The sequence below is a fragment of the Xiphophorus maculatus genome, chromosome 13 (assembly GCF_002775205.1).
Source record: "Xiphophorus maculatus strain JP 163 A chromosome 13, X_maculatus-5.0-male, whole genome shotgun sequence".
Lineage (NCBI taxonomy): Eukaryota > Metazoa > Chordata > Actinopteri > Cyprinodontiformes > Poeciliidae > Xiphophorus > Xiphophorus maculatus.
Window position 1 is genome coordinate 15,196,666 of NC_036455.1, and position 12,664 is coordinate 15,209,329.

A 12,664-nucleotide genomic window follows, 5' to 3' on the forward strand; every position below is an offset into this window, starting at 1 on the left:
CTGCTGAAGTTGAGTTTTTCTAATAAATGTCGGTCAAATGAAACCATTCAACAAGACGTCCACGTCTCACAAACTGCTGTTGAAATAATATATTTTTATGTTTTCCACTTTAAACATCAATCAACAATATTCAAATAAATTCTGGGGGATTTAACCCTTAAAGGCTGTTATTAAGAATAGTTACATTTTTACAAAGTAGTCAATGATTATTATTATTATTATTATATTTGTATTGTCCAAAATGTAGGAGCCTACTTTCTAGAATCAACACTAAGAATATTATAAATTGCCACATTTTTCATTTTAAACAGATAATCATTATAATGTCATTTATTTATTTTCTATTAAGTCATACAGATTAAAGGCAAACTTTATATTCTTTGGATAAAACAATAGTCTGCTTCCCAGATATGTAAAAATATTAAATATTTATACTTTTGCAGTTTTTTTCTTTTAACCTGAAATATTTTGATCAAATAATATTTTTCATATTTTGGAGATGTTAATGGTTTAAAGTCTCATATACTTAAATATTTCTGCTGTTTTATAGAAGTTATATATAAAAAAAGAAATACACTAAAAAATATTATGTTATATTAAAATATTCTGTAAGATATGTTAATGTTCGGTTGTCTTTGTTCTTTATGTCTCTGAGTTTGTTGAAAAAGAAGCTGTTTATATAAAAGACTCACCCTGTCATCGGTCGCTATGGAGAAACAAACAGATGAACGGATGAACCATTTAAAGCTGCCATGTTTTCTGAGCCGCTGCCAGACAGTCCAACAAAATGATTTCATCTGAAACCTTTTATTTACACCAGAGTCAGTCTGAGGTTTTACCAAACCAAACTAAATCTACCTATCAAAGTAAAACTTTGATCAGATTTTTGCACTTAAATGATTTTATTTTGGGAGATTAGAAGTGATGATGTTCAATATTTTTTGGATTATACTTTAGTTCAGCCACAACAGAAGATGATACCTGCAACCGTCTTAATCTGAGGCTTTGGTTTGATCTTTTCTGTAAAATCAGCTGTGGCGTTCTCACTTTGTTTTATTTCTAAATGCATAGAAATAAAATATGTTACTGCACAGAATAAAAATCCTTAAAGATGAATGTTTATTGTGACTAAATCTGATTATGTTCTGTTTTGATGACCAGAAACGCATTGAGATACTTTTAATATTTTTATTGACTTTATTTAATGCTAGCGTGAGAAAGGTTCACGTTTTATTATCAATGAAATCTTTGTATTAATAAATGTAATAAAATGACCATATATTTGCCATTTTTGGTCGGAACCATTTTTATATTTTGTTTGGATGGAGCCATGAGGGTCACGACCATCAGAATTCCAGCCAATCAGGCGCCGGGACCCACGTGGGGCCTCTGGCCCCGGCTCCACACCTGGACTGGGTGGGAATCCCCGCAGCTGGTACCATGGTGACGAGGGCGGCCTCTGATTGGTCGGCTCGGTGGGACATTGATACTTTCCCAACGAGAGACTCGATGGTGATTTAAAGCTAAACCGGAGCGGGCTGGATGATTCCCGCCATGTCCGAACCGCGGCAGCCCAAATGCTCCCGGTGCCGGCACCACGGCTTCATCATCCGGAAGAAGGGCCACAGCAGGTGCTGCCCGTTCTCCGGCTGTGAGTGCTGGAAGTGCGGCCTGATCACCCGGCGGACCCAGGTCAATGCGCTCCAGCGGAACCTGAGCAGAACCCGAGATCGGCCCCGGAACCCGAAGCCGCGGGCCGGTCGCAGGGCGGCGGGAGACCCCGCTGCTGCCGCCGGGACCCGGGACCCGGACGGTTTGGGTCCAGATGTCCGGAACCAGCGGCCGGACCCGAGAGGAGAACCCGGTTCCGGTCCGGACGGCAGAGATGTTCCGACCTGTAAGAACTTCCAACACGATATTCAGTTAAAAACTTATTTTTAAACAAACTCTCGGTTTTTTCTGCACATTTGAGCTAAAAAACAAACATTAAACATTTATTCTATTTTTTATTCATTTTAGCCTAAAAACCTGATTGTATGTTTCAGTAAAAGAAAAACCATTAAGAATTAAAGTCACTCCATTTATTAGGTAAATATTAAGTATAAAGTAGAATCAGTTCAGTAAATCAGTCAAGATATCAATATGAGCATAAAGTGAATTAAAATATAAATTTCTGCTAAATGCAGGAAGATTTAAATATTTAGGAGTGAATATTTTTCAGCTGGAGTGACGATCAACCAGCTTTCAGTTCAACTTAAATTCTGTTTTTATAATAATTCATCATTTTGGGATAAAACAGGAGAGAATGTGAATTAATTGAATTTGTTTTCATTATTTGCCAACAGAATTATTAACTGTAGTTTTACACAAATGTCTGATGATCAGTGGATTAAATAACGAAGTAAATATTGTGTTTCCATATTTTATTTTTAATAAGAGTCCTAACATGAGCATCATTTCCTGCTCCTGCCAGGTCTTCCTCCTCCTCCTCCTCTTCCTCAGCTCCTCCCCCCCCTGTCGTCCCGCTCCTCCTTGGCTCCGCCCCCTGACCTCCTGCTCCACCTGCCGTTCCTACCTGCGCTCCCCTCCGGCCTGTATGACGACCTCTGCAGGCCGCTGATGATCCCGCACTTCCTGTCATACCCCGCCCCGCCAGCAGAGGTCAGGCTGCAGCGCTCTGCTCGCTCTGCTCAGCTGTCAGGCTCAGCTCACCTGCTGCTTCCGGTCTGTTCTTCTTCTCAGGACTGCAGGCTGGTCTTCCTCCCGCTCCACCCTGCTCCTGAAGCGCCCCCTGCAGGCTGTGGGTCCAGCAGCAGAGCCTGAAGGATCGGCGGCTTCTGTCCGTCACTTCCTGTTCCTGTTCCAGTTCAAACTTTTTGTTGTCGCTGTTTGGTTCAGAGGGGGTTAAACTGAAAGTTTGTTACCTTAAATAAAATGCAGAGCTGTGGCTCATGACCAGGATCCGCTCCGTTTGGTTCTCTGCTGCAGGTTTCTGGCTCACAGAACCGAATCTGGGCCAGAGCCGCTGTTAGTTCTGTTGGAATTCACGGGTTACTGCATAGAACCATGTCCTGGTTCTGCCTGGTTCTGATCAGCGGTCCAGAACCTCTGAGGCCTCATTTAGATCCGGTTCCCAGGTGTTTCATAGGTCCGTCCAGCAGGGGGCGTAGTAGCACAGTGTTCCATTCAGTCTGCACTTCCCAACTGGACCCAGCCGTTCTGCAGAACCTCTGGTTTTGGCTCGGTCCATCAGAGAACATCTAGCATCTATTTCTGTGTTTTTACGTAATAAAGGTTCAAATGTAAACCCGACTTCCTGTGGATGAAAGTTTGTGACATTAATAATAAAATGTTTCCATAGCAGCAACACGTCGGCTGCAGCTGCACCACAGAGAGAACGAGACGAGTCGCTGAATTTGGACCGGAACCAACGGGGCGGCCGGGTTCACAGCCCCGTCCTGAGGACGATCTGGTTCTGATCCGGGGTCCGGTCGTTTAAATGCTGCTGAGGAAGTTCAGCTCCAAACTTTCAAACTTGAATGGTTCTGCAGCACCATGTGGCTGCGGCCCACAGCATCATCCCTCCGCCGCCGTGCTTCCCAGCAGGTAACAGCCGATGTGTCTGCTTCCCTCCATCTTGTCTCCTGCGTCCGGCGGCCATCTTGTTTATAGAGAGAAGATGTTGCTGGTTCAGCGTCATCATGACCTTTGTCCGGTTTAGGGTCGCTGACTCAGCTCGGCTTTGTGCTCGGTTCTGGTATTTGTCACCGGGGTGTGACCCGCAGAGATCTGCTCCTCCAAGTCACCCACTGGTGACCTTTGACCTGACAGAACCGCTGCTGTAAACTGGGAAACCTTTGGCAGCAGCAGATTGCTGTAAAAACATAAACATTAGCATGCTAACCCCTTTAGCATGCTAGCGTGGATGTTTTTCATATTTCCCATCAGCCACTGGACATTTTTCAAGATGGTGGCCGTTTTTGAGAAAATTATTGTTATAAAATGTTCCTCTTTTTTAAGACTTGGGTGAACTTTCTGTCACATTGAAGGTCCTGGTTCTGACCCAGAAAAGATCCAGAGAAGGCTTGGGTTCTGAAGACGTCATCATTCTGGGTGTCATCGTGTGTCGGTTCCCCATCCTCCTTCAACAGGGACCGTCTCCAGGTGTGGGACCGTCTCCAGGTGTGGGACCGTCTCTGGACGTCTCCAGTCCATCACCAAACGACAGAGGGACACAGTTCCATATCTGGGGACATGTAGATGAATGTTTTGTGTTTGTGGACTGAGAGGAAGTGAGATCCCAGAGAAACAGTAGCCCACCTGCAGGCTCTGTCCCATCACCCCTCCACCGCCGTGCCTTACAGCTGATGCTGCTGCTGACATCGTGAGGCTGACCCGGTTCTAACCCGGTTCCGCTTTATCAGGTGCGGTTCTGCTAAGTCAGTCACCATCTCTGTGGTTTAGCTGATGGATGACCTTTGACCTGTCGGTCTGCCCAGCGATGCATTACGGCTCGAGTCTCGTCTCTCAACCTGCTTCCCTGTTGAATCTCAGACGAGACAAAAAAACCTTAAAAAAATCAACAGCCAGGACTTGAACCTGTGATGGTGGTGCTGTGGGCCGCCGCCGCTGAGGGCCACCGCCGCCGCCACTGAGGGCCACCGCCGCCGCTGAGGGCCACCGCCGCTGAGGGCCACCGCTGAGGGCCGCCACCGCTGAGGGCCGCCGCCACCCCTGAGGGCCGCCGCTGAGGGCCGCCGCCACCGCTGAGGGCCGCCGCTGAGGGCCGCCGCCACTGCTGAGGGCCGCCACCGCTGAGGGCCGCCGCTGAGGGCCGCCGCCACCGCTGAGGGCCGCCGCCACCGCTGAGGGCCGCCGCTGAGGGCCGCCGCCACCGCTGAGGGCCGCCGCCACCGCTGAGGGCCGCCGCTGAGGGCCGCCGCCACCGCTGAGGGCCGCCGCTGAGGGCCGCCGCCGCCGCTGAGGGCCGCCGCCGCCGCTGAGGGCCACCGCCGCCGCTGAGGGCCGCCGCCACCGCTGAGGGCCACCGCCGCCGCTGAGGGCCGCCACCGCTGAGGGCCGCCACCGCTGAGGGCCACCGCCGCCGCCACTGAGGGCCACCGCCGCCGCTGAGGGCCGCCGCCACTGAGGGCCACCGCCGCTGAGGGCCACCGCTGAGGGCCGCCACCGCTGAGGGCCGCCGCCGCTGAGGGCCGCCGCCACCGCTGAGGGCCGCCGCTGAGGGCCGCCGCCACCGCTGAGGGCCGCCGCTGAGGGCCGCCGCCACTGCTGAGGGCCGCCACCGCTGAGGGCCGCCGCTGAGGGCCGCCGCCACTGCTGAGGGCCGCCACCGCTGAGGGCCGCCACCGCTGAGGGCCGCCGCCACCGCTGAGGGCCGCCGCCGCCGCTGAGGGCCGCCGCCGCCGCCACTGAGGGCCACCGCCGCCGCTGAGGGCCGCCACCGCTGAGGGCCACCGCTGAGGGCCGCCACCGCTGAGGGCCGCCGCCACTGAGGGCCACCGCCGCTGAGGGCCACCGCTGAGGGCCGCCACCGCTGAGGGCCGCCGCCGCTGAGGGCCGCCGCCACCGCTGAGGGCCGCCGCTGAGGGCCGCCGCCACTGCTGAGGGCCGCCACCGCTGAGGGCCGCCGCTGAGGGCCGCCGCCACCGCTGAGGGCCGCCGCCACCGCTGAGGGCCGCCACCGCTGAGGGCCGCCGCTGAGGGCCGCCGCCACCGCTGAGGGCCGCCGCCGCCGCTGAGGGCCGCCGCCGCCGCTGAGGGCCACCGCCGCCGCTGAGGGCCGCCGCCACCGCTGAGGGCCACCGCCGCCGCTGAGGGCCGCCGCCGCTGAGGGCCACCGCCGCCGCCACTGAGGGCCACCGCCGCCGCTGAGGGCCGCCGCCACTGAGGGCCACCGCCGCTGAGGGCCACCGCTGAGGGCCGCCACCGCTGAGGGCCGCCGCCGCTGAGGGCCGCCGCCACCGCTGAGGGCCGCCGCCACCGCTGAGGGCCGCCGCCACCGCTGAGGGCCGCCGCTGAGGGCCGCCGCCACTGCTGAGGGCCGCCACCGCTGAGGGCCGCCACCGCTGAGGGCCGCCGCCTCCGCTGAGGGCCGCCGCCACCGCTGAGGGCCGCCACCGCTGAGGGCCGCCGCCACCGCTGAGGGCCGCCGCCACCGCTGAGGGCCGCCGCCACCGCTGAGGGCCGCCGCCACCGCTGAGGGCCGCCGCCACCGCTGAGGGCCGCCGCCACCGCTGAGGGCCGCCGCTGAGGGCCGCCGCCACCGCTGAGGGCCGCCGCCACCGCTGAGGGCCGCCGCCGCCGCTGAGGGCCACCGCCGCCGCTGAGGGCCGCCGCCGCCGCTGAGGGCCGCCCCCACCGCTGAGGGCCACCGCCGCCGCTGAGGGCCGCCGCCACCGCTGAGGGCCGCCGCCACCGCTGAGGGCCGCCGCTGAGGGCCGCCGCCACTGCTGAGGGCCGCCGCCGCCGCTGAGGGCCGCCGCCGCCGCTGAGGGCCGCCGCCACCGCTGAGGGCCGCCGCTGAGGGCCACCGCCGCCGCTGAGGGCCGCCGCCACCGCTGAGGGCCGCCGCTGAGGGCCGCCGCCACTGCTGAGGGCCGCCGCCGCCGCTGAGGGCCGCCGCCGCTGAGGGCCGCCGCCACCGCTGAGGGCCGCCGCTGAGGGCCGCCGCCACTGCTGAGGGCCGCCACCGCTGAGGGCCGCCGCTGAGGGCCGCCGCCACCGCTGAGGGCCGCCGCCACCGCTGAGGGCCGCCACCGCTGAGGGCCGCCGCTGAGGGCCGCCGCCACCGCTGAGGGCCGCCGCCGCCGCTGAGGGCCGCCGCCGCCGCTGAGGGCCACCGCCGCCGCTGAGGGCCGCCGCCACCGCTGAGGGCCACCGCCGCCGCTGAGGGCCGCCACCGCTGAGGGCCGCCACCGCTGAGGGCCACCGCCGCCGCCACTGAGGGCCACCGCCGCCGCTGAGGGCCGCCGCCACTGAGGGCCACCGCCGCTGAGGGCCACCGCTGAGGGCCGCCACCGCTGAGGGCCGCCGCCGCTGAGGGCCGCCGCCACCGCTGAGGGCCGCCGCTGAGGGCCGCCGCCACCGCTGAGGGCCGCCGCCACCGCTGAGGGCCGCCGCTGAGGGCCGCCGCCACTGCTGAGGGCCGCCACCGCTGAGGGCCGCCACCGCTGAGGGCCGCCGCCTCCGCTGAGGGCCGCCGCCACCGCTGAGGGCCGCCGCCACCGCTGAGGGCCGCCGCCACCGCTGAGGGCCGCCGCTGAGGGCCGCCGCCACCGCTGAGGGCCGCCGCCGCCGCTGAGGGCCGCCGCCGCCGCTGAGGGCCACCGCCGCCGCCGCTGAGGGCCACCGCCGCCGCTGAGGGCCGCCGCCACCGCTGAGGGCCGCCGCTGAGGGCCGCCGCCACCGCTGAGGGCCGCCGCCACCGCTGAGGGCCGCCGCCGCCGCTGAGGGCCACCGCCGCCGCTGAGGGCCGCCGCCGCCGCTGAGGGCCGCCCCCACCGCTGAGGGCCGCCGCCACCGCTGAGGGCCGCCGCCACCGCTGAGGGCCGCCGCCACCGCTGAGGGCCGCCGCTGAGGGCCGCCGCCACTGCTGAGGGCCGCCACCGCTGAGGGCCGCCACCGCTGAGGGCCGCCGCCTCCGCTGAGGGCCGCCGCCACCGCTGAGGGCCGCCACCGCTGAGGGCCGCCGCTGAGGGCCGCCGCCACCGCTGAGGGCCGCCGCCACCGCTGAGGGCCGCCGCCACCGCTGAGGGCCGCCGCTGAGGGCCGCCGCCACCGCTGAGGGCCGCCGCCGCCGCTGAGGGCCGCCGCCGCCGCTGAGGGCCACCGCCGCCGCCGCTGAGGGCCACCGCCGCCGCTGAGGGCCGCCGCCACCGCTGAGGGCCGCCGCTGAGGGCCGCCGCCACCGCTGAGGGCCGCCGCCACCGCTGAGGGCCGCCGCCGCCGCTGAGGGCCACCGCCGCCGCTGAGGGCCGCCGCCGCCGCTGAGGGCCGCCGCTGAGGGCCGCCGCCGCCGCTGAGGGCCGCCGCTGAGGGCCGCCGCCACCGCTGAGGGCCGCCGCCACCGCTGAGGGCCGCCGCTGAGGGCCGCCGCCACCGCTGAGGGCTGCCGCCACCGCTGAGGGCCGCCGCCGCTGAGGGCCACCGCCGCCGCTGAGGGCCACCGCCGCTGCTGAGGGCCGCCGCCACCGCTGAGGGCCGCCGCCACCGCTGAGGGCCGCCGCTGAGGGCCGCCGCCACCGCTGAGGGCCACCGCCGCCGCTGAGGGCCGCCGCCACCGCTGAGGGCTGCCGCCACCGCTGAGGGCCGCCGCCGCCGCTGAGGGCCGCCGCCGCTGAGGGCCACCGCCGCCGCTGAGGGCCACCGCCGCTGCTGAGGGCCGCCGCCACCGCTGAGGGCCGCCGCCGCCGCTGAGGGCCACCGCCGCCGCTGAGGGCCGCCGCTGAGGGCCACCGCCGCCGCTGAGGGCCGCCGCCACCGCTGAGGGCTGCCGCCACCGCTGAGGGCCGCCGCCACCGCTGAGGGCCACCGCCGCCGCTCAGGGCCACCGCCGCCGCTGAGGGCCGCCGCCGCTGCCCCTCAGCGTTTTATCTCTTAGATGTGTGTCTTTGTCGGTGCAGAGCAGCAACACTGTTGCACTCAGAAGCACCAGACTGCAGCCTGAGTTGCGTAACCGTTGTACCACCAGATCCTGCTTGTCAGTGAGTCTCTGCCAACAGAACCTGCCAGAACCTTTGTGTGCAGTGGGTGTGTCTGAGATAACAGCAGCAGAGGGAAACCGGCTCAACGCGCAGTAGGAATGCAAAACAAACTACATGTTGCTTCAGGATGTGCTGCTCTAAGTAAACCTCTGGATTGTTGTAGCGTTTGGACAGTTTTCTAGCAGCAGAAGTAACTGCTGTGACCCGTGTTGGGTTCTGACCCGACGGACCCGTTCAGGTCCGGCATGCAGCAGTTAGACTTGCTGACAGACGTCTGGTCCAGGAATCTGCTGCTGCCTGCGGTGACAGTTTCTGTCTCTTCACGCCTCGATGAGACGCAGCAGTTTGAATTCCTTTAGCAGCAGAGAAGTGGAGGAGAGGAGCTGCTGCAGGGCATGGCCTAGTCCAAACCTTTCATCTCCAGTGCTTCCAGGGAACAGCCGATCAGGACGCGGTGCAGAAACATGTTCATTAAAAACATTTCTGACCCGGAGCCTTGGCTTCAGGAAGAGCAGAGCAATATCCTGCTGGACCAGAACAATGAGCCGGACCGCGGGAAAACGTCCTGCTCCTCCAGGAAGAGACGCCTGTCAGGGAAACGGATCGCATTTCATTCTTAGGAACTTCAAACACATTTTAAAATCTGGCAAAGAGCTGCTGTTTTCTAATAATCGAGTAATGCCAACGGATAGGAACCGGGAGGAACATTCTTTTATTCTGTTGCTTTTCTCTCCATGTTGTTGCATAATCAGCATTCTTGGTCTCACTGAACAAACTGACTGGGTTTGTTGCAACATGCAGTTTAAAATGCGACACGTTTTCCTCTCTGACCCACCAAGTCAAACGACTGGCTCAGTTTTTACCCACAAACCAAAGATCCACAGGAAGGAAGCGAAACTTGATTTATATAGCAAGGAAAGAACCGTTGAACCTGCTGGTGACGCTGCAGCCTGGAGAAGGGGTCCTATCGGGCCTTTTTGGCCAATGGGGCCCCAGAAGCAGCTGATGGGTACCGGCAGACCATGCGGCTGGGTGGATGCTAAGGGAAAAACTCGGGGTGGGAGGAGTTTGGAGATGTCATGGAGAACAACTACAATATGGTTTCAAGGCGATTCTGGTCCTGCGTCTTGAAGGGGGTACAGAACCAACAGAACCAACAGAACCAACACCAACTAGAAGGGGGGTGGTGGTATTGGGTTGGTGGGCCCCAGTGGCCCGCGGTTCTGCAGCCAGGGACTTGTGTTTGGGTGTGTTAGAGGGGGATGCGCTCTGACGGGTCAGTACTGGCTGTCTGGGCACTCAGAGCAGAACCGGAACCGTGACAGTCGGGCCTCGTCGCCTGATCTGGAAGTTACAAGAGGCAAATTAAAGCTTAACGTGTAAATCAGATTCCTTAGCCTCCACCCAAACTACAGATGCAGTAAAACATTTATTTTGAGGTGTGATCTTATTTTGAGCCCAAAAGCTTCACCTCATGTTCTGCATTATTATCAAACATCTCGCTGCAGGCGGACCCAACCGGTCCTGAAGAACCTGAGAACCGCCGTTTCAGCTCCTCCAGTCATTAAAGGAGGGACGAGTCGTTGTTCACTCGCTGACAGACGCTGACAGTTTTATTGCCTGCAGACCCTCCACCCACCTCCAGCAAGCAGGTCCCAACTGCTGGAACCATGCCTCATATTCCACCAGCCAATCAGAGAACGGCTCACCTCATCAGGCAGGAATGATGCTAATGTCTCGCTAGCTGCGCCCCTTCAACACGCCGCTCTACATGAGCAACTTCTGGAACACCTGAGCTCACCTGTTGCGATCAGACCAATAAAAGGTGTCAAAAGGAAAGTTTGCTGAAGCCGCCACACCTCAGCAGCTTTGTCACGCCATGACAGAGCCGCCACATAACTTAGTCATGTTACCAGAACAGATGTGTTGAAATTTGGAGGAAACATGAAGACTGAACAAACTTCACCTGAAACAAACTTGGTTGTTTCTGAATCTGCAGATTTCCAGTGACGTTTCTGGATCTCAGCAGGTGTTTGAAACGTTCTGATGAAGATCTTCACCAGAACTCTAATCTGATGAATTAGACTTTTCCAACATGTTGGGAGTTTTTCTCACTGATGCATTTTTCTACAAACCTCCCCAGTTCTTCAGAAATGCCACACCTTGTTTTCTCGCACCGATGAGTTTCTGACTCTGGTATCGGATGAACAGATAAAAGCAGGTGAACTAATCGCTGCGGCTGCCTAAAGGTTGCCGGTTCAACCACCTCTCTCTGTCACTGTCAGGAAACCATCAGCCCTGAATGTTGGATGTTTCTTGACATGGAAATGATTTTATTGGCGGTTCTGGGTTCCCAGTGAAAGTCGTGCCTCAGGCTGACCTGAGAGTTCAAGTCATAATTTTTAGCCTCAGTTAGAACAAAAGTCGTGTGCTGAGCACGAAAATCCATCCCATAATATCAGAGCAGGACTAACAGCAGACGTTTACACAACATCATTAGCTAAAGATGGACATTAGAAAGTCATCTGGAAGGAAAAACGTCCAACAAGATCAGATCATGTTTTCATGAAAAGCAAAAGTCAAACAGACCAACAAAGTCAGATACTCCATGAAAAACATTTTTTAAATCTACATTTTTAAATATGAATAAGAATTCAACAATCAAAGTTTCCTGATGTTTCTGCTGCAACATGGAAGAACTCTGACACATCTGGACTCTTGGCAGCGCATGCTAGCATGCAGTGCTAGCAAGCAGCGCTAGCATGCAGTGTTAACATGTAGCACTAGCATGCAGTATTAGCATGCGTTGCTACCATGCTGAGCTAACACGCTCCAGACTTGTCCTTTCAGCTCCTCTCTAAACATTCAGCTTGATTGATTTGGCATCCATGTTTAAATAAAGAAGAAGAATGCAGGAGGAGTTTTGCCTTCCACCACGTTTTCTCTCTGTTGGTATTTTAGCCTCTGGACATGTGAACAGATGCATAGTTTGGGTCAGAAAACATCTGGAAACATGAAACATAGAAAAACAATTGGCAGAGCAGAAAATCTTATTAATGATTAATGCAGGGGGTTCAAAGTGTGGCCTGGGGGCCATTTGTGGCCCCTGAATGATACAAACTGTCCCCACTGGCACAGCTGGTCAATGCATTTGTGGGTTAATTGGGAAAGAAATGATGATTCACTAATTCAAATTTTTTAACCAAAATATTAGAAACAACTAAAATTATTCATCTTCTAATAACCAAACTTTCTTCTTTCCCTTTAATTTCATGTAAATAGAACAACATCTGTTTGACTTACACTGTAAAACAGAGTCCAAAATAAATGAATAAAGTTTCACTTTCTGTCAACATGAAAGTTTTGGATGATTTATTCATTTCTTTCCTACCAAAAATGGGACTAAAATGTTTTATGTTTAGTTTGTTGAGCTGAAAAAAATTAAACTTTTTGTGATTTTAGTTTTAGACGTTTGCAAACTAAAACATTTTTAGTTTTTAAACTCAAAACTAAAAATTTTTTAATTTGGTTCATTGATGGGATATTTTTGAGAAAGAAAAGATGGTAACCATGGCAACGTGTAGTCAGGTTTCCCTCGTTATTAACAGCAAACAGGAACAATGAAGGACCCAAACAGGAAACGCTCGGCCTGGTTTCCTGTCAGACAGGAAGCAGCGTGTTTCCATAGAGTGTATGTAAACTTCTGGTCTGCCTGCGCTGAAACCAGAAGTTTACATACGCCGAGTGGATCAGGAACCAGGTCAGAACCTGCAGGGAATCCGGTTCCTCCAGAAACTTACAGCTGTTCTGCTGCTCTGGATCAGTTTCTGCAGAGACACCCCCCCCTCTCGCTTGATGCCCCCCCCACACCTTTGATACCCCCCCTCCGCCCATAACAACCCCCCAAGCCTGGGAGGGTTGGGGGGTTGTTATGGGCGGAG

The 12,664-nt window shown here is 57.4% G+C and overlaps 1 long non-coding RNA gene across 1 annotated transcript; it reads right to left on the minus strand.

Moving 5' to 3' along the window:
* Positions 1-1,811: 1,811 nt before the first annotated feature.
* LOC111610572 lies at positions 1,812-4,682 on the minus strand. Its single transcript, XR_002753721.1, has 4 exons — positions 4,321-4,682; positions 2,925-4,246; positions 2,713-2,857; positions 1,812-1,904 (listed from the first exon to the last, which is right to left on the minus strand). It is a non-coding gene; the product is annotated as an uncharacterized LOC111610572 (long non-coding RNA).
* Between the last annotated feature and the right edge of the window lie 7,982 nt (positions 4,683-12,664).